A 24457-nucleotide genomic window follows, 5' to 3' on the forward strand; every position below is an offset into this window, starting at 1 on the left:
GATCACCTCTCCGCTAATCATTGGCAGTGGAGTTTTACGGTGTCGAGCTGCCAGCCCAGTGCCCAACCTTCCATGGAAGGCACCCACATGCATGCACTCACACCTAGGGCCAATTTAGAGTATCCAATCCACCTATAGCATGTCTTTGGGAGGAAACCGGAGCACCCAGAGGAAACCCACGCAACCACATGGAGGACATGCAGACTCTGCACATAAGGCACCCCAGCCGAGGATCGAACAGGAGAACCTCTTGCTGTGAGGCGGCAATGCTAACCACTGCACCACAAGGCCGCCCATCCTTTATTCATCTTCTAAAGACGATATATACAAATAATTTAGAGTATGTCAAGTTAGGTTCTTTTACCTCTGAATCTATACATATAACAAAAGGCACTAAACAAGGAGGTCCCATGTCACCGATTCTATTTGCTCTGGCTATTGAAATATTGGCAGATTCAATTTATAACAATATAAGAATCAAAGGAATAGATGTTTATGAACACAATTCTAAAGTAATGGTATTTGCTGATGACATATTACTAACATTATCTAATACAAAAGAGACACTAGAAGAATTAGATATATTAATTGACAAATTGTACATGACTTCAGGACTCCATTTCAATAGATCAAAATCAAAATTTTTATTTTTAAATAAAAAAGAACTGCAGACTAAGGTGGATCACATCATAGGGAAACAAGAACCTTAACATATCTAGGAATTGAGCTATACAAGGATAATAATGAATTAGTCTAAAAAACTGCAATAATATCATCAATATAATTAAAATCTCTGTGGAAAAGTAGAACAAAATAATATTAACATTTGAAGATAGACTCTTCTTCTTCTTTCGGCTTTTCCCGGTTAGGGGTCGCCACAGAGGATCAACTGTTTCCATTTCTTCCTGTTCTCTGCATCTTGCTCTATCACACCAGCCACCTGCATGCCCTCTCTAACCAAATCCATAAACCTTACCTTAGGCCTTCCTCTTTTCCTGTTACCTGGCAGCTTCTTTCTTAGCATCTTTTTCCCAGTATACTCTGCATCCGTCCTCAGCACATGTCCAAACCAATGTAATCTTGCCTCTCTGGCTTTGTCTCCAAACTGTCCAACCTGGGCTGACTCTCTAATATACTTATTCCTAATCCTGTCTACCTTTGTCACACCCAGTGCAAATCTTAACTACTTTAACTCTGCCACATCCAGCTCTGACTCCTGCCTTTTTGTCAATGCCACTGTCTCCAACCCATATAACATAGCTGGTCTCACTACCCTCTTGTAGACCTTCCCTTTGACTCTCACTGGTACTCATCTGTCACAAATCACTCCTGACACTCTTCTCCACCCACTCCATCCTGCCTGTACTCTCTTCTTCACCTATCTTCCACTCTCACCATTACTCTGAACTGTTGATCCCAAGTATTTAAACTCATCCACCTTCGCCAACTCTACTCCTTGCATCTTCTCCATTCCTCTATCCTCCCTTTCATTCACACACATATATTCTGTCTTAGTCCAGCTGACCTTCATTCATCTCCTCTCTAGAGCAATTCTCCACCTCTCCAGGATCTCCTCAACCTGTTCCCTACTCTCAGTACATATCACAATGTATCTCCAAACATCATAGTCCACGGGGACTCCTGTCTGATCTTGTCTGTCAACCTGTCCATCACCAGTGCAAATAAGAAAGGGCTCAGAGCTGATCCTGGATGTAATCCCACCTCCACCTTAAACGTATCTGTCACTCCCACTGCAGATCTCACCGCTGTCACACTACACTTGTACATATCCTGTACCACTCTTACATACTTCTCTGACAATCCCGACTTCCTCATACAATACCACAACTCCTCTCTAGATAGACTACAGTTAATAAAAATGGTTTTACTTTCCAAGATCCTATATATAGTTTTGTCAATACAACTGTTACCAGAAAGGAATATATTTAAAGAAAAAAAACTTGTGCCTAATAAAATTTTTATGGTTTCCCAAAAGAAACAGAAGAGCATTAATACATCATAACAATCATTGGAAAAAGGGAGGATTAAACTTTTCTGATATCGAAACATATATAAAAGTGTCAATATCTAAAACAATCTCAGACTGGATAAGTCCAAATTACTCTGCAAATTGGAAAGAATTGCTAACTGTAATATCAATAAATCAATTTGATTTACAAAAAAAAATTCAAATAGATAAAAACATTTGCCATGGCACATATTATGTATTAGTATGCAATATCACATAACTAAGCCCACTAAAACTCGTATGATTAATAATCTACATTGACTCATTTAGGAAAATTATTGATGCAAATTTAGACTTAAAAATCTGGTTTGATCTTTTAACAGCATTTATAGTCACAAAGAACTGTCCATATAAAATATATAGAGACATTATTAATTCCTGGGAAGAGAAAGGATTTGTTTGTTGGCTCCAACGTATCAAAGAACTAAACGTTTTAGATATGCAAGTAATAAAAACAACATACAAAATTCCACAACAGGACTGACTAACTTTACAGAGTATTCTGTCATATTCGCAAGATTTAAGTAGAATAATTAACGATCCTTCATTTAAAGAAATACCTAAATTTTCAAAATACATATATAAAATCATATATAATGACTTTGACATGGGAAACAGTATTTCTAAATTTTACAAAATATTAAAAAACTATAAAATAATACCCAAAACTTAATATTGGAAACATATAACAAAAGGACAATACAGTTAACTGAATATATTAAAACAAATATCTTATTATCGATAAAATATACATCCATTACACAATACTGGAAAGTTTTTAATTGGAAATGCTTGCACATAGCATTTTTAACCCCAGATAGAATCAGTAAAATTAGTTTTTCCATCAAAGGAATATGTTGGAGCTGTGAGCAAGTACACAATGCAGATTGGAGCCACATTTTCTTTGATTGTGTTAAAAATTAAGCCATTTTGGAATGGTATTACTAACTTTCTACAAGCTTTATTTAATGAATCATTTTATTTAACTAGAGCTCTTGTATTATTAAATGTGAATGAAGGTCCACTTTTGAATAGATCAAACATGATTCTAGTTTGGACTATACTTGCAATTTCAAGGATGTGTATAACAAGAAGATGGAATACAAACACAATACCAACTTTGGAAAACTTCTAAAGTCTACTGAAGACCATAGCATTATTGGAAATTAAAATTAAAGAACTGAGAATTTATCCAAAGCCATTTATCAACAACCCTTGGGGAAAAGTCTTATTGTTGATTGACACTATACAATAATTGATCGGACGCTCTGATAATGGATTGGACATGCTTATAAAGTAACTGTATATATTATGATCTGTTATAGTGTCAGGCTAATGTAAATAGTGTACATAGTTATTTAAGATTTTGTGTATGAATACTATGGAATTCATTCAAATGTATTTGAAAAATAAAAAAAAAAGCAATTTGAGAAAAAGAAAACATGAACACGTGAATAAAACATAGTAAGGAGTACTTTAGAAGACTTAAATTAATCTTGAAAACAGCATTGACATCTAGAAACAAAATCCAATCTATAAACCAAGTTGCTCTTCCTGTCCTAACTTACAGTTTTGGAGTGACTGATTGGCCCCAAAAGGTGTTGAATAGATTAGATAGGTAAACAAGAAGGATGCTTCATGCTCACCAAATGATTTATAAAAAACAGTACATACCAAGATTATATATTCCCCATTCCAAAGGAGGGATAGGCCTCCTTGAATATGATTACATGTACATATCTGCAATCATGGGATTGCACACATATCTGCTGACCTCGCAAGACCCAGATTTAGTGAAAGTTTTGAAACATGAGGAGAATAAATCTAAGATGACTTCCTTGCTTAGACTAGCAGAAGCATATCAGCATCAATCAGGAATGGAAATCAAACCACAAGTGGATAAAACACCAGGCAGCATCTGAATGTGCCAAAAAACAAAAGAAAGAATATAAGGTGACGGACCAGATGAGAAGGCAAGAAATGTGGAAAATGCATAAATATAGTTGCAAGTATAGAAAACTTTTGGAAGAACCTCATGTTGAGCTTGAACAAACTCAGGAATGGTTAAGGAGAGGTGAATTCAAACCAAGAGATGAAAGGTTAATATTGGCAGCACAAGGTAGTGGGCTATGTACATGTTGGTTTAAAAAGTCCATTGAGCATGTGGGAGAAACAGACAAATGTAGGTTTTGTAAAAGAAAATTGGAAACAGTTGCACACCTCATTGCTAGTTGTGACATACTAATGGCAGAAGGACTGTATACTGAAAGGCATAATAATGTGGCAAGACTGTGGCACTGGGGATTGTGCAAACATTATGGTATGAAGTGGCTAAAAAACTCTGGAAACATGAACCACAAAGCATCATAGAAAATGATGAAGTCTACATCACATGGGATCATCCATTGCCAATAGTTCAAAAGATAGATGCTAGAAAACCAGATATAGTGGTCCAAGAAAAAAAGACAAAATTAGCATTGATCGTTGAAATTGCCACATCCAGTGACTACAGTGTCCTGCATACAGAGAGGCACAAAGTCATAAAATATCAGGATTTGCAAGCAGAAACAAGAACAATGTGGAAGAAAGATACCCAGACAGTTCCAATAGTAGTAGGAGCAACAGGTCTTATAAAAAAGATTCTGCAATCATATTTAGATATGCTACCAATACATGTAATTCCGTACGAATTGTAGAAGGAGTCATTACTGGGCACATTGCAGATGTTGCGAATTGCACTTTTGGCTGATATCAAAGAGTGAAACAATACTAATTTTATGAACTTTAATTGTACTTTGACTTGGGAATGGAGTCCATTCCTGTCATGGTATTAGAAACCCAAAAGATTTGAAGAAATTAAAAAAAGCAAGAAATGGTGATACAGCCAAGATGTATGCCATATATGTGAATCATGCAAACTACCAGGATGCTGTGTAGACACATTGGTAATGATCCCATATATATCACACAATGCCTGGCAGGCAGTTCATAGAATGGGGCTGTTTCCTACTGTCAAACCATTATGACTGTGAGGCAGTTGGAGCCTTTATTGCAACATGCATGCAGTCCATGGCACCCACACCTCAGAGTGTGCCAGGCAGTTTCATTAAGGCATTTTATAGTATTAACTCCCTTCTGTTGCATGCTGGGTATCCATATGGTCAGTTGGTGCCTTTATTGCTACATGCATGAAATCCATGGTACCCACTCCTCAGAGTGCCAGGCAGTTTCATACAAGGCATTCACGGTGTTAGCTGTCTTCTACTGTATGCTGGGGATCTATATGGTCAGTTGGAGCCTTTATTGCAACATACATGAAATCCATGGCACCCACTCCTCAGAGTGCCAGGCAGTTTCATGCAAGGCATTCATGGTGTTAGCTCTCTTCTGATGTATGCTGTGGAACCATATGTGTTCTTCTACATGCAGAGCCATTATGTTAGAGAAAGGAGCTTATTGACTATTGCGCACATGTAGGTCTTCAAAATATTCAGTGTATACCCAGTTCAAATCTGAAAGGTCCCCATAATTAGCATAGAAACAGCTGCACATACCCTGGACACCAAAGACATGGGAAGGTATACATACTTTCCAGTTCAGTGTGTGGATGGCAAACGTAAGCCAAGGCCTCTATAGTATTCTGATGAAACTTGAAGTGCTCAGTGATCTTCTGATCTTATGGCAGACCACTTGCTAATGTAACATTTCGGTTGTTACCCGAAGCCACCTTATTCCCAGACCTGCAGAAACCAGGAGTGCTGATAGATATGGTATTCTTCTGGACAAACTATTCCAAGCTTTTGGACTACCTGCAGCTTTCATAGTTACAGCATGCTTTGCCTTTTGTACTGAGGCACACATTGGCACACCTTTTTCCTCACACATGACTACAAATCATGAGTATCCAAATAACATACATTTGCATGTATAATAACAACTCATTTCCTATCCTGTATCATTTGTATGCCACTATTCAGGCATTGGCACATACGTTTCACTGCATGTTTTGGCTTATTGTCCTTAAATACCACAGGACACCTGTGAATGTAAGTTTTCGACACTTCAGTTTCCTTATGCTGCAGGGATTATTGCAGGGGAGAACGTAGCTTTTCCTTTTTCTGCTTTCATGAAGTCTTGCATGGAGCAGTTTATACTTGGAGGCAGTAAGTGGTTGATAGGCTTGCTGCATTTAAACAATGATACACGCCTGTTAATTACATGAATTGTAGTATAACATAAAACTGGTTTAAGTATGTTAGTCCAGAGATCTAATTTTTACAGTATTTATTTAAATAAACAAAAGAATAATAATTTAAAGCTTATAACATGAAAACTATGTGGAACCCCTGAAATAACACCCTCAGCTGGATGATATCTTTAAAAAGTCATGAATTCATTACTATTAAAGAATGTTCATGTATCATGAGTTGAATTAAATAATTATTAATATGACACACACTGCTACATGATTGCTGTTTAACACAAGGGAATTCAAAGCAAGCCTAATACATGATAATATATGATGGACATTGAAAGGCTATTGATGTAGGACAATCCACCTGGCTGATTCAGTAAGGCTTTATTGTGTCATTGCTGGGTGAAGATGGGAAACTCCACTTAAGGTTGTTTGTTTTTCAAGTTCAGTCTCTACACTCACATCAGCCTGAAAAAGGACACATCCATTGTGTTCATTTAGTCATTCATTTTTCTATGCCTTTATCCTGCTTTGGCAGAAAGGAATCAGGACCCTGTTTGGGCAATCACTGGGAATAAGACATGCCACATACCATAGACAGAGCACCAGTCCTTCGAGGCACACAGAGGTATTCAGGTATTGAATGAGCATCTACAGGTAAATGGGGCTCATCACCATTTACCTTTCAGCATGTCTTTGTGATGAAGAAGAAAACTGGAAACATGAAAGCTTACCTAGACAGCTGTACAGCAAATGCTTCAAAAGCAGTAACTAAACCAAAGAAGGCACAGCAGCATTAACTGCACGCTACTTCCATCCAGCCGTAATAAACTGTCCGCACTCTGCATATTGTCTGATTTAGTTGTCATGTTTCTTTGCTATCTGTTTGTAGATGTACATCACCAAGTATTTGTAATATGCACTTCTAAAAGGCTGTTAACACTATCTACATTCCTTTATCCACTTATCTTTCTGAATATAAAACCTATTGTGCACCATGTCCCGGTCTACTTCATAAGATCGACAGACCACTTGATTGACATTCATTTGGTCGACATCTCATTTGGTCAACAACCAGTATTCAAGGCAAAAACCAGTGAAATGCCCCACCTCCCCAATGTTGTGCGACCCTGGAGTTGATATATATAGTTAGGGTGGGTATGGGGGGCACAGCCCCCCACCTATTTCTATTTAAAACATGAAAATACAACACAAACTACACATTTTAAGCTGTGCCCCCCACACCCCCCCTAACTATATATATCAACTCCAGGGTCGCACAACATTGGGGAGGGGGGGCAATTCCCTGTTAAGTGCCTTGAATACTGGTTGTCGACCAAATGAATGTCGATCAAATGGTCTGTCGATCTTATGAAGTAGACCCCCATGTTCATATAGTGGCAGAAAAAGGTCCAAATGACAAACCCAGCCATCCTGCCTAGAAACAAACAACAGTGCAAATGAATGTGCATCAGTCTGATAGCCAGACTATAGTATTCATATATATAGTAGTTATGGTAACCTTAAAGATACACTAGTGTGCAACAGTTACAAAGTATCTACTTATTAATACTTATCTTCTTCTTTTAGCTTTTTCCCATTAGGATCAATGGTCCACAGAATGATTAGCAGTGGAGTTTTACATTATCAAGTTGCCAGCCGGGTGCCCGACCTCCCACAGGAGACAGACACAGTTACACTTAGGGCCAACCTAGATTGTCTAGTCCACCTGCAGCAGGTCTGTGGGATGAAACCCATGCAACTACAGGGAGGACATGCAGAGTCCACACAGAAGGCACCCTAGCCAAGAATCGAACTGGAAAACCTCTTGCTGTAAGGCTGCACCACTACGGCTGCCCTCACTTACTAATTCTTATAAAGCATGGAAAGAATGCATCAATCTAGTCAATATTCCAGTCTTCTGGGAGTCTTTTCCCTGTTCCTTGTTTTTGAAACTTTAAACTGCTCAGCCGACTAGTGCAAATTCATTTAGTAAACAGAAAATGATAAATAAGGTATTTAATAAAGAAATTAAAATAAAGTACTCAGTTTCTCAATGAAAATCATCTCTAGTGTTGGGTAATTATATGCCATAATATGCAGTAGTTCATACTCGTCTGTAATAAAGATGAGTATCATACTGGAAAAAGCTGTTTGTTGATCAATGATCAGTTCTAATCATAATATCTTAGAGCTTGTCGGTTTGTCTGAAGTCTTGCTCTTAACCTGCATGTGTTTTTACATTGTTAAACTCTAGTATCATATCATCTGCTCAGTAATGCTGAATTGACCAGTACAAGACAGGGCATTAAATGAATATATATGAGTACAATTATGTTTTACTGATTTTTGCCATACTTATGGATGCTGTTTTTTTTAATTTGTTTGCTTTATTGTATACGGTTGACAAATATATGTGTAGGTCTTTTATCTCTTTAAATATTGTTCATGTATTTGGTTTTAAATCGTTAATTGGTTAATTGTTTTTTAGCATAGAGTATTTAAATGCACTGTTGAGTGTGTGGGGGATTGCAGACTCTGATGAAGCCGTGTGTATGTACGCCGAAAGCACTCAGGCTGTATTGTTTGTTTTATTAAAGTAGCCATGTTTCTACTGGAGCCAAGTTTTTTTGTTTGTTTTTTTCTAACAATAAGTTTGGTAGTGTGTTGTTTAGTAAATGAGATGATGGTCTAGAGGAAGCCAGGTGTATTAAGTGTTTTTTAATTATAGATCTTACTCAGAAGAGCTACTTTTACCAATGTTATGCCCACATCCTTGAAGTTATTAGGGAGGGGGTTGCTACTTGTTCTAAAGCTCAGCTCAAACTTTTGTCATCTGCGTATTTGGGAACAGTTCCTTTGAGTCAACTATCTCTTCTGATAAAAGGTTGCCATTCAGAAACTTCCTTTGAAAAGTCTGTAAACTATCACTTGTTTACATGACAGAATCTAAATTCTTGCAAATTCGCTACCTTAAATTCTGAAAGTCTTTGTGAATGCGTTTTTATGCCCAGGTTTAGTTTTTTTATGTTTAACTTAATCTTGTAGTGCTGCTTATATTTTATGTAGTATTGCTGTGGACATGAAGATATTACTTTTCTATTGCATTAAATTACATATTGTGTATAAATTGATAGGTCAGTTTCAGTAGCTGTTAAAGTCTCATTTGTAGGTATTGAATAGATTGCATTTACCCCTTAGTCATTTGCTGTATTGTAAATCGCAATGAGGATAGGAATTCGCTTTGATGCCTATTTAATGTTAATACTGTTCCCAAATGATCTTGATTAGCCATTTATATCATGATTTTAGAAGGAATCCATGGCAGACTGACTATTCTAAAATGTGTTTTCCATACAGGAACCATGTATTTAGGACACAACAGAAGAACAACTTAAAATGGGCGACTACCTCATGTAAAGAAGACAAACCAGTTGATAGAATTCAGAGTACAGTTAAAGCAGGGCAGTCAACTTTCCACTTAAAGCCAATCTCAATGTAATTCTGTATGATAAAAGTTGATAGAGGAGTCTTTATTGTTTATACTCTAACTCCACCCAGTATAAAGTGATGGACAGTTTACTCAGGACCCAGTTAAGAATGTTGTAGTGCTTACACACTCCAAAAGTGGAAAACAAGATAATCCTGTTACACACTACTGTAGCATGAGACCTGACCATAACAACACTTCCAGAGCTGTGTAACATGTGTTACACACTGTCTAACTACTGCTATGGTCCAGTATCAGGAAAGAGACATTCCTTTAGTCTCAATGGTGCCTGATGATGTTTCTTCTTCATGTTAGTCTGTATGCAACTTATTTAAATTAGGGAAGTATTTAAAAACTGTCCCTTACATTTTCCTGCAATTAGATTTACTTGTCTATGGGGCAGCACTCACTAAGGCTTTGCTGTCTTTTGAAGACAGAAAAACACTTGAGCTTTTATTCTGTAACTAGTAGGACATGGAGTAGATAAAGCTCCATGCACTTCAAACAGTTATGATTATGTCTCACCAGTTATAACCCATTATTATGTGTTCTCGACACAGGGCATAGCAAAATTCATTTAAAATGGGTGGCAAAAGCCAAACACACTCTGGCTAGGCTTATAAATGCCCTAGGGCAGATAGCCTAGTATGAACCTATGAACCTATAAGATGCCAAGATTCGCTTCTCAAGCTTCCTGTACATGTGACTTTCTTGGCATCCATGTCTCAAGCGCGTAATAACGTGGTTATAATCAGAGACCTGACCATAACTCTTTATGTAATGAATAGTGTTGTTTTCAATCACTACCTGATTAAAACCATATATATGAGTTGAAAGAATGCAGTTCTCAACGGATGATTTCCAATCAATACTAATGTGACACAAATACCCGCGGTGGTGGTGCTGCGGTAGCATTGTCGCCTCACACTAAGACGCTGTCCGGTTCAATTCCCAGCTAGAGTGTCTTCTGCATGGAGGCATGCGTGAATGGGCGTACCTTCATTGAAGGTTGTGCGTCAGGGCTTGTAACTCAGCACGTAAAAATCAACTACCAATCATTAGCGGACCGGGGTTCCGCTGTGGCGACCCCTAACTGGGAAAAGCCGAAAGACTAATATGACACAAATGATAAGTCCTGCATTAATACTCACTGAGAGATAGTGAAAGGTATCTTCGGCAGTAGGGTTTTTGTTCCCAATGGGATAATGTAAATAAGCCACAGAAAGAAGTTTGACTTTGTTGATCAGTACATTAGTGAAGATCGTTCATATTAAATGTAATCAGTAGACAAAGGAAGAGAGAGAAAAAAGCTGAAGCCGTCATGATATAGTACTGCAACTTCTCCATTAACTACATGTACTCACTTGTGACTTTTATCAGCTCTGTGAATGCAGTATAAAAGAGGAGTGATTTTTGGGGTCAGCCATCTATGAGTAACAGAACATCTAGTTTCTACAGGTAAAGCCAAGTGTGACTGATGAGAGTTTTATTTCACGTTTGTATTATTAATATTTGTAATCAATCTATTAGCCTTGAATAATCATCCTTTGTAGAACCCAGCATAATGTTAGCAATCCGTGAGTCTGGATTTTGATGAATATCGCCTCAGTGGACTGAAGCAATACAAGATAAAAGTCACAAGTGAGGGTTGGGAGGGCAGCCTAATGGTTAAGGTGTTTGCCTTACAAACACAAGATGCAGGGTTTGAGTCTCACAAGGGATAATTGGCTAGGCTTAAAATGGCTCGCAAGGGCAGTTAGCTTAGTATGAACCTATAATGGACTATTTCCTATAAGATTAATTTTATGAGAGAAATGAAGCTGATTTGCATTGATTCCAATTTATGTGGTTCTATCACCTGGACCTGAAGCCTAGAAGGACTATCATTTATGTAGTATTGAATGTCATGCAGATACTGAAGTCCACAATTAAAGCAACAAGAACACATTGACAGTGTAAAGAGAGTTGAAAACAGAAATAATGTTTGGAGGTAATAGCGACAGCTTAATAGGTAAAGTAGGCAACTGGTGAAGAAGCAATAACAACATACCAAACCTGTATTCACCTGTCACCATCTGACTGGTTCTGTAAACCATTAATTTGATTGGGCAGTCAGATGTGGGTTTCAGTATATATATATCAGATTAACTAGTTTGGGATTATAGCTTGATTACATGGAGCTACCAGAGTGAAACACTGAGCTTCCACACTTGATACAGAAACAGAAACCTTCCAAAATGTATTTTCCTAAATCTCCATTAGGGCCAACTAAGTATTGTGCCAATAGGGCAACCCAGTGCTAATTTATGTGGTGGTTGGTGCATGATAAATGTGCAAGTAAAGATGGAAATTACCAAAATGACCAGTAGCCCAGATGGTCAAGAGTCACCAGTGAACTGAGGTGGAGTACAGCTCCTGATTAATGCAGACCAGCAATGCTTCTTAATGCAAGTTATGCAGCATAGATTTCAGACATAAATATGTCTACCATGAAATATGTTCAGATCACAGTAGGGCTTGTGCATTTTTTTATTGGTATTATTTCAGGGATAATACTGTGAATGTAACAGAAACCAAAATTACTGACTCTGTATGTTAGAGGATCAGCCTTGTGAAGTCCACTTATTTGCTTATTTGGTGTTTGCTTTTTGTACTCGCTAAGCAAGGTATATTGCTGATCCATGTGTTTTTTTTTTTTTTCAAACTCCACCTGGGAGCACTATCTTTTAGTTATGTACTCACCATAACTTCAGATGTTTGGGATCCATCTACATTCTGAATGATGGGTTCGAGCCGATCCCCGGCTCCGACTCACCCTTATGCCAAAGAGCGAAGTCTCTTATTGGCTGAGCTTACTATATCCCAGGATGCACCACTACCAGTCCCCCAGATCTAGTTTGTCCGCATACATGCACACATGCATACCCTGCTTATATAACATCGTCAGATGAAACAAGATAAAAACAGTTGAACTCAAAACCGTTCAATCTCTTCTGATCTGCAAGGCAGGGGAAGGAGGGTGGTATCAGGAATGAAGTAGATGGATCCCAAACATCTGAAGTTATGGTGAGTACATAACTAAAAGATGTTATGTGATCCTATTAGCCTCCACATTCTGAATGATGGGACAGCGTCCCTAGCACCTGAATCCTGGGTGGCTCACTGGAAAACACTCCTGAGTACCGTGGAACCAAATGATGCTCGTCCTTTAGATGCCACATCCAATTTGTAGTGGGAAATGAAAGTGTGCGGGTTGGACCAAGTAGCCGCCGCAAATTTCCGATATAGCGAGCTTGGAATGAAAGGCTATAGAAGTAGCCATAGCTCTGGTAGAATGAGCTTTGATAGATGATGTAAGATGTTTATTCAAGAAGAATAGGCCTGAGTTATGCAATCTCTGATCCATTTTGAGATTGTAGCTTTTGTGATGGTTTGGCCCAATTTATTATCTGAGAAGGACACAAACAACTGGTCTGACTTACGAAGTTGCTGAGTCCTGTCTAAATAGGCGTAATTGCCTGTGAACATCCAATTTATGGAGAGTGTATTCTGCTTCATTAGAGAATTTTGGAAAGAAAACTGGTAGTTCTAGAGATTGTTGAAGACAGAAACTAGAACAGACCTTTGGGACAAAGGATGGATTAGGCCTAAGTGATACTCTATCCTTGTGGAAAATCAAGTACGGTGGTTTAATAGACAGGGCTTGAAGCTCTGAGACTCTTCTTGCAGAAGTAATAGCCACTAAGAATGCCGTTTTCCAAGACAGATATTTTAATTCGCATGTAGCAGCCGGTTTCAGGGGAGATGTTAATGCCAATGCACCAAATCAAGATCCCAATGGAGGCAGGATGAAAAACTGGTGGTCTTAACAGACTCGCACCTTTAATGAACGTTTTGCATAGTCTGCTGCTCATCAAAGGAGGATCCGTGGATTCATGGAATTTAGAGATAGCAGCTAGTTGGACTTTAATAGTTGATACAGAAGATCCTGATTAAACAGGGATGTTAAGAATTTCAAAACCTCTGGGACAGGAGCAGTGATAGGGTCTAAGCCCTTGAGTTGAGCCCAGATAGCAAACCTCTTCCACTTACTGAGGTACAATTTGTTAGTGGTGGGTTTGTGGGCGAAGATAAAATGTGAACAACTTCCGGGTCTAGTGTGTGACTTCTAACTAAGGTTGGAAGTGGAGGAGCGCCGCTGTCAATTTCAGAGATTGAAGGGACTGATGCCAATGTCCCGACTGATGGATTAGCAAATCCGGGATCAGGGCTAAGGTCCATGGATCGCCCACTGCATGCTTTTTCAGGTAAGGAAACCATATCTGACGAGGCCAGTATGGGGCAATCAGAATCATTGAAGACCCCAGTTGAGAAGCTTTTGAATAACTTTGGGAAGGAGTGGAATTGGAGGAAAGGCATAAAGTAGCCCTGTTGGCCAAGGTTGTGCTAGAGCATCCATGGCTGGTACTTCCTGATGTGGAATCAAGGAGAAGAACCTTTGGCACTTGGTGTTTTGTGGAGTTGCAAATAGCACGGCGTCCCCATCTCTTGAAAACCTGGGCTGCTGCGGTTTAGAGACCATTCGTGAGGAGAGAGAATTGTCCTGCTTAATTTGTCCGCCAATACATTTGACTTTCCGGGATGTGGGTCGCTACCAAGAAGTGGTTGGTAGCTACAGCCCATTCCCACACTCATGGCTTCTCTGCAAAGGGGATACGATCTGTTCCGTCCTTGTTTGTTCACATACCAAACCACGCACATGTTGTCTGTGTGGATGGCGATGTTGCTCTGAGGAAGATACTTGTGTAAGGCCTGTAGGGATAGAAGTACAGCCCTCATCTCCAACACGTTGATGTGGAGAAGAGCTTTCCAGAAGCCAGGAGCCCTGAACTAGCCTGCCCAGACAATGCCCCCACCCTATCTGGGAGGCATCTGTCGTCAGGGTAACCACTGGAGGGGAGAACAAAGGGTTTTCCTGATCCAAGTTGGATGTCTGAAGCCACCAGCGAAGGTCCCTTTGCATATTTCCGTAATGATGATGTGATGATTGAGGGAAGATCCTGAAAGGACCATTGAGTTGACAAGAGCCACTGAAGAATCCTCATGTGTAATCTTGCTAGAGGAACTAAAAGAACCGTGGCAGACATTGAGCCTAAAACCTGTAGGACCATCCTGGCTGGGGCTTTGGATCTCGATCAGAGCTTGAACTTGGCCTGTAACGCTCGGATCCTTTCGGCAGAAAAAGAAACGCGATCAATCTTGAGTCTATCTCTGCTCCTATAAACTTTATGCGTTGAGAGGGCAGCAAGACAGACTTTGACCAATTGAATGTAATCCCTAGGGAAACACCCAGGAGATGGTGGCTTTGAGGTTGTCCATTAGTAGATGCCTGGTGGTGGCAGTCAGGAGCCAGTCGTCGAGATAGGGAAACACTTGGAATCCAAGACTTCTCAGGTGAGCCGTCACTACTGCCAAACACTTGGTGAACACCCTGGGGCTGTGGTGAGACCAAAGGGCAGAGCACAAAATTGGTAATGACTGACTCCCAGGCTGAAGCGCAGATACCTTCTGGACGCCTGATGTATCGGTATGTGATAATAGGCGTCCTTGAGGTCTATGGAGCACATCCAAACATCCTTCTCCAACAACGGGAGAATGGATTGTAACGTGACCATTCGAATTTGGATTCGACGATTGATTCAGTCTGCTGAGATCCAATATTGGTCTCAGGTCCCCTGTCTTTTGGCACTAAAAAGAACCTGGAGTAATTTCCTGATCCGATCTGGTCTGTGGGGACCGTTGGATGACTCCTTTTCTAGCAGCTTTAAAGCTTCCTGCGGCTGCTATTTTTGACTGGGTGGTGGGTCCGGGATTCTCTTGGACCGGTGGGGGTGAGAATTTGATGGGATGGTGTAACCTCCGCAAATGATCCGGCACCCATCTGTCCTGAGTGATTGACTCCCAGGCTTTTAGGTGCTTGGCAACGACACCCGACTGGCTCCGGAGCAGCAGCCGGGCAATCCCTCATGTCGTGTGGGAGGCTGAAGAGCCAACGAAGACTCAAGGGTCTCCCAGAATTGCGGGGCCCTCCTGCCGCTGGGGATGGTCTCCCTGAAAAATTTCCCGCCCTCTGCCTCTGGACGGGAATCTTCCTGCTGTTGGGAGAAAAACTTGCGAGATTTTCGAACCACATTTTCCTCCTTTGGCCTTGGGGTAAGGGGAAAAAGGGGAATAAATAACGGGCACGGCAGATAACGTTTTCCCTCTTGCTCACAGCGGTAAGGGTGTCTTTTCACCTTGGGTCCAAACAATGAGGACCCATCAAAGGAGCTGCCGGGGGAAGACTTGAAGGCCTCCATAGAAACTGACACATGCACCGACAACACAGAGCCAGGCTTGTCTCCGTAGAGCCACGCCTGTGCCTCTGCCGCCCTCTGCCCCTTCGCGCCATAGGAAATGAGCCTCATGGACGAGTTAGAAATTGTAAGGATAGCCAACTGAGAGCTAACCGACTGGGCTAGCTGCCCAGGTAGGATACCCGAGAGGGAATCTGACAACTCCTTGACAAGAGCCCTCTGAAGCCTGGTAAAATGTGCCAAATAATTCAGAGACCCTGTTGTGTAGCAGATGCCACCACCATGGCATCTACAGCCACGCCTTTAGTAAGGAACTCTTTCTCGGGGAGCAGATAAAAATTTATTTGGACGAGAAGGGACTGGTTCCACGGTATCTGGGTGTTCCCGCCTTCACAAACTAAATCCAGAAGCTCGGCAAGGGGGGCGAGACACCCAGGAGGCGGAGGGCTGAGCCCCAAAGGCCTTGAGGAGCACTGACTCGTCAGCAGAGGGGGTTTGGATATCCAGCCTCGTTGTTTGAGGATCTCTAAGATGTCTGCGAATGAGACATCATCCGAGGACACCTGGGACCCCTCTGCATCATCCATATCAGTGTCTGATGTAATACTGGTAGCGGAGTCCACGTGCTTCCTCTTGCACGATCTCTTCCTTGGGGTTCCTCTGAAGACAACTCCAAGAACCCTCAGGAGGAGGAACCCCACTGGGGTAACCTCAGGCCTAGGGGCTCCGCTGGCTACGTACAGGGGACTGCCAAAGACCCAGTCTCCACGCCCAGGGAAGGTGCCGTAGCCGGGAGAGATGGCCGAAGAGGACTTGGCCAAGGCACCTCATGGCCTGAAAGCCGGACCCCAGAATCCTGGGAGTGTCCGCCTCCGAGCCCGTGATATAGCGGAAGAGTCCCTGCACCGAGCACTGAGAGGGAGGCTCGAACCCGAAGCATAGGTCCCAACATCACCCGGGTCCAGCCGAAGAAGTCCTCACAGACAACCGGAACCCGAGGGCCCGGTTAGGTAGGGTCGGAGCCGACCCTGAGATCTCCACCGGCACCTGCTCCGGCGAAGCAGTCGGAGGAGGAATGGCAATGGGGTGAGCCATGGTCTCGGTGGCTCGAAGCCAACTGGGTCGGAACGAAACAAATTTTGGAAGACTGGGGACTGGAACAGTCTTTGGAGCACCCTGTCTATATCAGAATCCGACATTCTCAAGACCGAGAGGAAACAGAACGGGTTCGAAGGCCTCTCCATCGGCCCCAAAGGGCTAGGGGACTGGCCCGAGGCTATGAGTATCGGCCGAGGAATACTCCACCAGATTCCATCGGTGCCGAGGTAGACTTCGCTCGAGGGAGAGGAAGTGAGCTGGCTGCAGCCCTGTCGGCCCGAGGCGCAGCGAGAGCGGCGCGTGGTGACGCCCGATGCCCCAGCCATCGGCTCGAAGCCAGAGGAGTCGATACTGGTGGGCATCGAGGCAGACTTTCCACCTCGGCTCTCCTCTCTTGAGAGAAGCCGAGGCCTGCCTAGGTCTCTTGGCAGTCGGATCCGACGGACTGGTCGGAACCAAGCCCTTCTTTTTGGCGGAGCGGAGAGGATGCCAAGGCTTCTTCAAAGGTTTAATTAACCCCTTAAGAATCAATTTATTTTTCCTCTCCTGGAGGACCCTTGAGGAAAAAGCGTGACATACGCTGCATGACTCCTGCAAGTGCTTTGCCCCTAGACAATATACACATAGCGAATGATTGTCAGTAATAGACATCATCAAACCACATTTCCAACATTTTTTAAAGCCCGAAGGCCTAGGGGTTTGAGACATGATGTTAAACAACTCTTTGACAGGAAATTAAACAACTATAGATTTGCTTGTGATAAATCTAAGCTTACAGTTATAGTTTAACACAAACACTAGCTGTAAATGACAGGGAACTCTAAACTACTATAGACTTGAGACCCTGAAAAGTTTTTAAAGGTTGACCGTCCGGAAGGCCCTGGATGTAAGGGGCGAGGAAACAAACTCAACCCAATCACACACAACAATTTCACAATCCAAACGTACACAAGAGCGATAGTCAGTAAAACAGCTTTTGTGACCAAAAACAGCAAAAACTGACAGAAAGTAGTTAATAAAAGCTACTCAGCCCAGCCAGCTCGAGACCACGCCTTCAAGAGGGAAGCGCAAACGAGATCTGGGGGACTGGTAGTGGTGCATCCTGGGATATAGTAAGCTCAGCCAATAAGAGACTTCGCTCTTTGGCATAAGCGTGCCGAGTCGGAGCCGAGGGATCGGCTCCGAACCCATCATTCAGAATGTAGGCGAGATAGGATCACATAACATCTGGTCAATTATGAGTCCTTAAACAAATACTGGATATGCAAAGAATTCAAGAGAACTATTTTAAAAACAAACAACTGCTAACATTTTTTTAAGAATTCCTTACCAACAGAAGAAAATTAAAAAAAGCTTTTTGCAACTATCCAGAGAAGAAGAAAGTTTAGTAGAACAGAAGAGATAATTATTTAGCTTTGGATTTATATTTAAAACTGCACCATGTCCTGTAGTAAGCATTGGGTTTTCTTAATGTCAGAATAACCCACATTGTTAAGACAACTTATTTTAAGAAAACACTTATGAGAGGCAATGGTGAACCTAATTTCACCTGAATGTTCTACCTCCTACCGAGTGATGATGGGAATAGTCGTTGTTGTGATACAGACCCATACAGTATAATACCTGTCATAAAATAAAATGAAGTACACGCATGACAGTAAATTAATGCTGTTTTATAGTACTTATCTGTACAATATTGAATAGAATATTCTTAGAACATGTGAGCATTCATATCGAATCAGGAGATTTAACAATAAAACATGGGATATGCTGACAATTTCATTGCACTGATGGCTGGGAGCCTGAAGAAATAGAGCAAATCTTCTTGCTTGGATTTTGCTTTTAATTTGGATTTTGGATTTTTTTTTTGAAGTGATATTATCTGAATAATTTCAAAATGCCATTTAAGGCTTTAGAGAGGCATGTAGTACCCTCAACACCACCACCACCACGCACAGTGACCAACAACTCCGTCTCCTCTGCCTGCATCCCTCCCCGATACAAGTGATGGCGAACGTGGAGCGACCTGTAGAGGACCTTATTAATTAACCTTCTTGTTAGGCATGACCCAAGCGACATTACTTCAATTGAAAGATTCTCCCTTATGCTGTCATTGTCTCTCAGCTGGTAAAGAGGATTAAATAGCCGTTTCTTGTGGTCCAGCAGTCTAGGGTTTGATTCCTTCAGCTTTCATTGGTAACTGTGCATCTCTGAGCAAGTCAGTTAACTAGATACTGCTCCCAGGCTAAGTCAGAAAAACATCCAGGGAGATCAGTGTTCCAGTAATCAATTATAAATAAAGTATCGCAGAAAAACTGCTTAGAGTAAACAAAATAAATCACTAAGTACTACAGAAAACAAATGTCTATCTGCAGCTTGCTTGTTTATCTGCATCTGTTGGCACGGTCACTACCACAATGATTTATTATTCTTCAGTCAATTAGCCAGCTTAAACATTAGCATACATGTTAGGAGAACATAGGGAAATACAGTACTGAGCATTCTGGAATATATAGTACATACTACAAATAAATTATAGGTATAAATAATGTAAATGTTGCTATAAACACACAGGCACACACACACACACACACACACACACACACACACACACACACACACACACACACACACACACACACACACACACACACACACACACACACACACACATACACACACACACACACACACACACACACACACACACACACACACACACATGCACATGCACACACCACATACACACAAGTATACTCAAACACACACACACACACACGCACACACACACACACACACACACACACACACACACACACACACACACACACACACACACACACACACACTAGGCCATCACTGAAAACAACTCTATATTACCCTGCTTAGCCAGCTGGCAAAGAAAAATAAATAAGTAACCAGATAAACTGTGTCATGTGGGCATGTGACTCATCAGAGGCAGCACTCTTTCAGTACTTTCAGTACTTATGCCAATCATCTGACGTTTGCTGACAAGGTTGCTACTATTTGAGCCATAGATGGATGAACATAGTTTCATAGTTTCATAGTTTAGTACTAGGCTATCTGCCCTGGGGCATTTGTAAGCCTAGCCATAGTGATGTGGCTTTTGTCACCCCATGACATGGTACAAAAATGCACAGAATAAATTTAGAATACTGTGCCTCTGTCTAGTAGTGACACAATGAAGGTCCCCTTATATAATAGAATTAGTTTACTGTGCCCCTGTCTAGCAGTGACACAGATTTGGCCCCTGGGGTAAACTTACGATCTCCCATCCACTCATCAAGATTTCTCTTGAAGAGAGTCAGTGAGGGCCTCTGCCTAACATGAACTGGGATCTTGTTCCAAAGCATGGGAAGCCTCTGGGTTATGAATCTATCCATCCAGCATGTCCTATTCATACTTGTGCCGAGGTTTAAATTTTTAGCTCTCGTGGTCCTGATGGATTTGGATTTTTTGAGGTGGAGCATGTCCATCAGATCCTGATTGGACATGGCCTTGTACGTCAGGTAGAGATCACCTCTGAGCAGGTGGTATGCTACTGAATAGAGTTGAAGTTTCTTTAGTCTGGCAGAATAAGACATATGTTGGAGACCCTTGATCCTCTTGGTGAGGTACTTCTGTGGTCTCTCCAGCTGTTGCAGATGCCGGGTGAGATACATACCAAATGGGGCATTGTACTCAATCATGGGTCTGATGAGGGAGGAGTATACGGGTACAATGACATCCTTGGATCTGGATGTGAATCCCTTCATGATGAGGTGTGCAAGGTAGAATGTTTTTCTAACCACTTTGGCAATGTGGGTGTCAAATGAGAGGTCGCTGTCGACTTGGGTCCCTAGGTCTCTGATTACTTTTTCTGTACTCAGTGGGTTGCTGTCTATGTGATAATTTGTGGGTACTTTGTTTTTCCCAAAGGGGATGACTATACATTTTTTGGCATTTAGTTTAAGGTCGTGACTCCGGCACCAGTTGTCCATTTCTGTGAGGCCTTTTTGTAGGATGTATGTGTCCGCTGGTGTATCAACTATGGCGCCTAGTTTGCAGTCATCTGCGAACTTTGCCAGCCACAACCCTCCCATGTTTGCTTTAACATCTGAGAAATAAATGCCGAACAAGAGGGGTCCCAGGACAGATCCCTGTGGGACACCACTTGTGACTGGCTTTGAGTCTGACATTGCTCCAGCGATTTTAACTTTATGGGTTCTTTTCTTTAGCCAGTTTGCAACCCATCTAGTGACATAAGGGTTTACGTTTAAGCTGTTGAGCTTATCTATGATGCCTGAGTAGGGTATTGTGTCGAAGGCCTTAGCCAAGTCCAGGTAGGCTGTATGGACTGCTTTGCCCTCATCAATGGTTCTAGTGACTGTTTCGAAAAAGTCAACCAGGTTCAAAAGGCAGGATCTGCCCTTTTCAAAGCCGAACTGGGTGGGGTCAAGTGTCTGTAGGTCCCCTATGTCTCTGTTTATGAGTTCCATAATGATTCTTTCAATAGCTTTGCAGACCAGGCTGGTCAAGCTTATGGGACGGTAGTTCCCAGGGTCTGTAGAGGTACCCCCTTTGTGGATTGGGACCACTGTTGTTGTACGCCAGTGTTCAGGTACATATCCTGTAGTAAGGCTAAGGTTAAATAGCATTTTTATGTGTGGGTTTAGCTCCTATTGGAGTTCATGTAGCACGCAACCCGGGATACCGTCAGGTCCCATTGATGCTGTGTTTTTAGCTTTGTTGAGGGCGGTTCTCACTTGGACTTCTGAGATGACGGGGAGATTACATTCTGCTGGGATAAGTATTTCTTCTTTTGGGGGTGAGGGAGGAGAGAAATTTGCACTGAACCTGTCAGCCAGAATGTTGGCAATATCTGTGGGTTCAGTGTATTTTTTGTTGTTGTGGACTAACTCTGAGCATATCTGAGGGTTTCCGCCTAGGTTTCTAAAATAGCTGAAGAAGGCTTTGTGGTTATCTTTAGTGTCCTTAGCAATTTTTCTCTCAAAGTTGGCCTTGGATGTTTTTATGAGAGAACGTAGTTTTCTGCTAATGTTGATCAGAGATGTCTTCCCTTTATGGGATTTTGCTCTGTCGTGCAGTAGCTTCCTTCTTTTGTTATACAATTTGTTAATGGCTGAGGTCCACCAGACAGGATGCTTGCCTTTGGTGGAGAGGGACTTGGATTTATTTGGGATTGCATGATCCATGCATTCTTGGAGATGTCCATAGAAAGCATTTGTGAAGGATTCGGCATTGTGGGATGTGTATCCACTGGCCCAGGGCTTAAAGGATACCATCTCAGTCTTAAGAAGAGTGAAGTCTGCTTTTGAGAAGTTTTTCACTGTGGTCTTTTGTGCTGGGGGTGGAGGTGGGATATGTATATCCAGGGTGATTAGTTTCTGGTTAGATCTCACTAGTGAGGGGTATACCTCCGGTGTGGAGCATTTTGTCCCCATGTTTGTGATGATCAGGTCTAGTATATTATCTCCCCTAGTGGGAGAGGTGACTAGTTGTTCCAGTGCATTTGAATTTATGAATTCCAGGAACCTTTGGGCTAGGGTGTTAGGGCTAGAATAATGTACCCAATCTATGTTTGGGTAGTTGAAGTCTCCCAGTATGATGGTATTTTGTGATACATTCATATCCTCCAACATCTAACTCCTGGCTCATTTTAATGTACAGTTTCAGTCTTAATCTTAATATAAAAGCATATATTATTATGTTGTGTTCAGTTCTGTCTTGAGGTTACATTGCAAGAGTATGGCAATGTTCATAGGTGCATTACTTAGTACTAGACAGGCTTTGGGTACAATCATATAAAGCCTCGTTATATATCACAGGCAGTATCGCCAATAACAGAGATACAATTAATCTCTGTAGAAAATTTATTTGACCCCAGACAGTCATTATAACTTAACATGAAGGAGGCTAGGATGTTACACATGGATTAACATGCAGGGGGCATTAGTTCCACAGGAAGTGGAATCCTATGGATAGTAAACCTATCCCTTCAAGAGATCCTATTTACTTTATGGTGTAAACTGAGAGTTTTAAAGTGAGTGTTCATGTATCCATGCTTCTGAGGTTCTTTCATAGCCTGATAGATGAGACAGAGATCTCCACACAGATCCGTACAAGATGGAAAAACAATGAAAGAGTTTTATTCTGTCAACATACCTAAGGGAGCGTAACCCTTTTGTGGGTATTATATTAATTTATTGGCCTGATACAGGAGGAATATTACACATTAACATGTCTGTGTAAAAAAAATTACATTATATTTACAAACTAGCTCAGAGTAAATAACTTTCTCATCTAGTTTTTGTGGATGATTTAAAACTGTATATTTCATCAGCTGAGGAGTGGAAAGCACAACTGAAAGTGGTCAAAACTTTCTCAGATGACACAAAAATGTCATCTTGCCTTGATAAATGTGCAATGTTTGAAGCAGGAAAGGTGCAGCACCAAAACAATATAAATCTAGGAGAGGAATGTGATATAAAAGAATTTGAGCAGGAGGGAGTTTATAAATATTTGCTAAGTAATGAAAGATCAGCAATTAAAAAATGAACAAATATGAATAAAGCTCAATAAGGAATACTTCAGAAGTCTAAATCTAATAGTGAAAACTGCCATGACATCTATGAATAAAGTCTTAGCTATAAACCAATTTGCTCTTCCTGTTCTAACTTACAGTTTGGGGTGATTGACAGGCCCATATAATGGTATTGGATTAGTTGGACAGAAAAGAAAAAAATGTGTCATGCTTATCAAATAATACGTAAAAATAAGTATATACCATGATTATATATTCTTTATTCTGAAGTATGTATGGGCGTCCACGAAGTTGATTACATGTATAGATCTGCAATCATGGAACTGCATTCATATTTGCTTACCTCACAAGATACAAACATAATGAAAGTTTTAAAACATGAGAAGAAGTCTAAGATGACTTCTCTGCTTAGTTTAGTAGAATCATTTCAGAGTCATGCAGGAATGGTAATCACACCAGAAATAGACAAAACTCAGACATGAACTGGATGGGCCAAAAAAACAGAAGAAAGAATATAGAGAGAAGGATCAGATGAGAATAGAAAAAAAATGTGGAAAAGCCAAAAATATTGTGGCAAATGCAGAGAGCTCTTGGAACAACCTCATATCAAGGATTTGACACAGGAATGATTAAGGACAGGTGAACAGAAACCAAAACATGAAAGATTAATAATGGCGGCCAAGCACAGTGGACTATGTACATATTTGTTTACAAAGTCCATTGA

This window comes from Protopterus annectens, chromosome 4.part0, assembly GCF_019279795.1.
Source record: "Protopterus annectens isolate FY-2018-M chromosome 4.part0, PAN1.0, whole genome shotgun sequence".
Taxonomy (NCBI): domain Eukaryota; kingdom Metazoa; phylum Chordata; order Ceratodontiformes; family Protopteridae; genus Protopterus; species Protopterus annectens.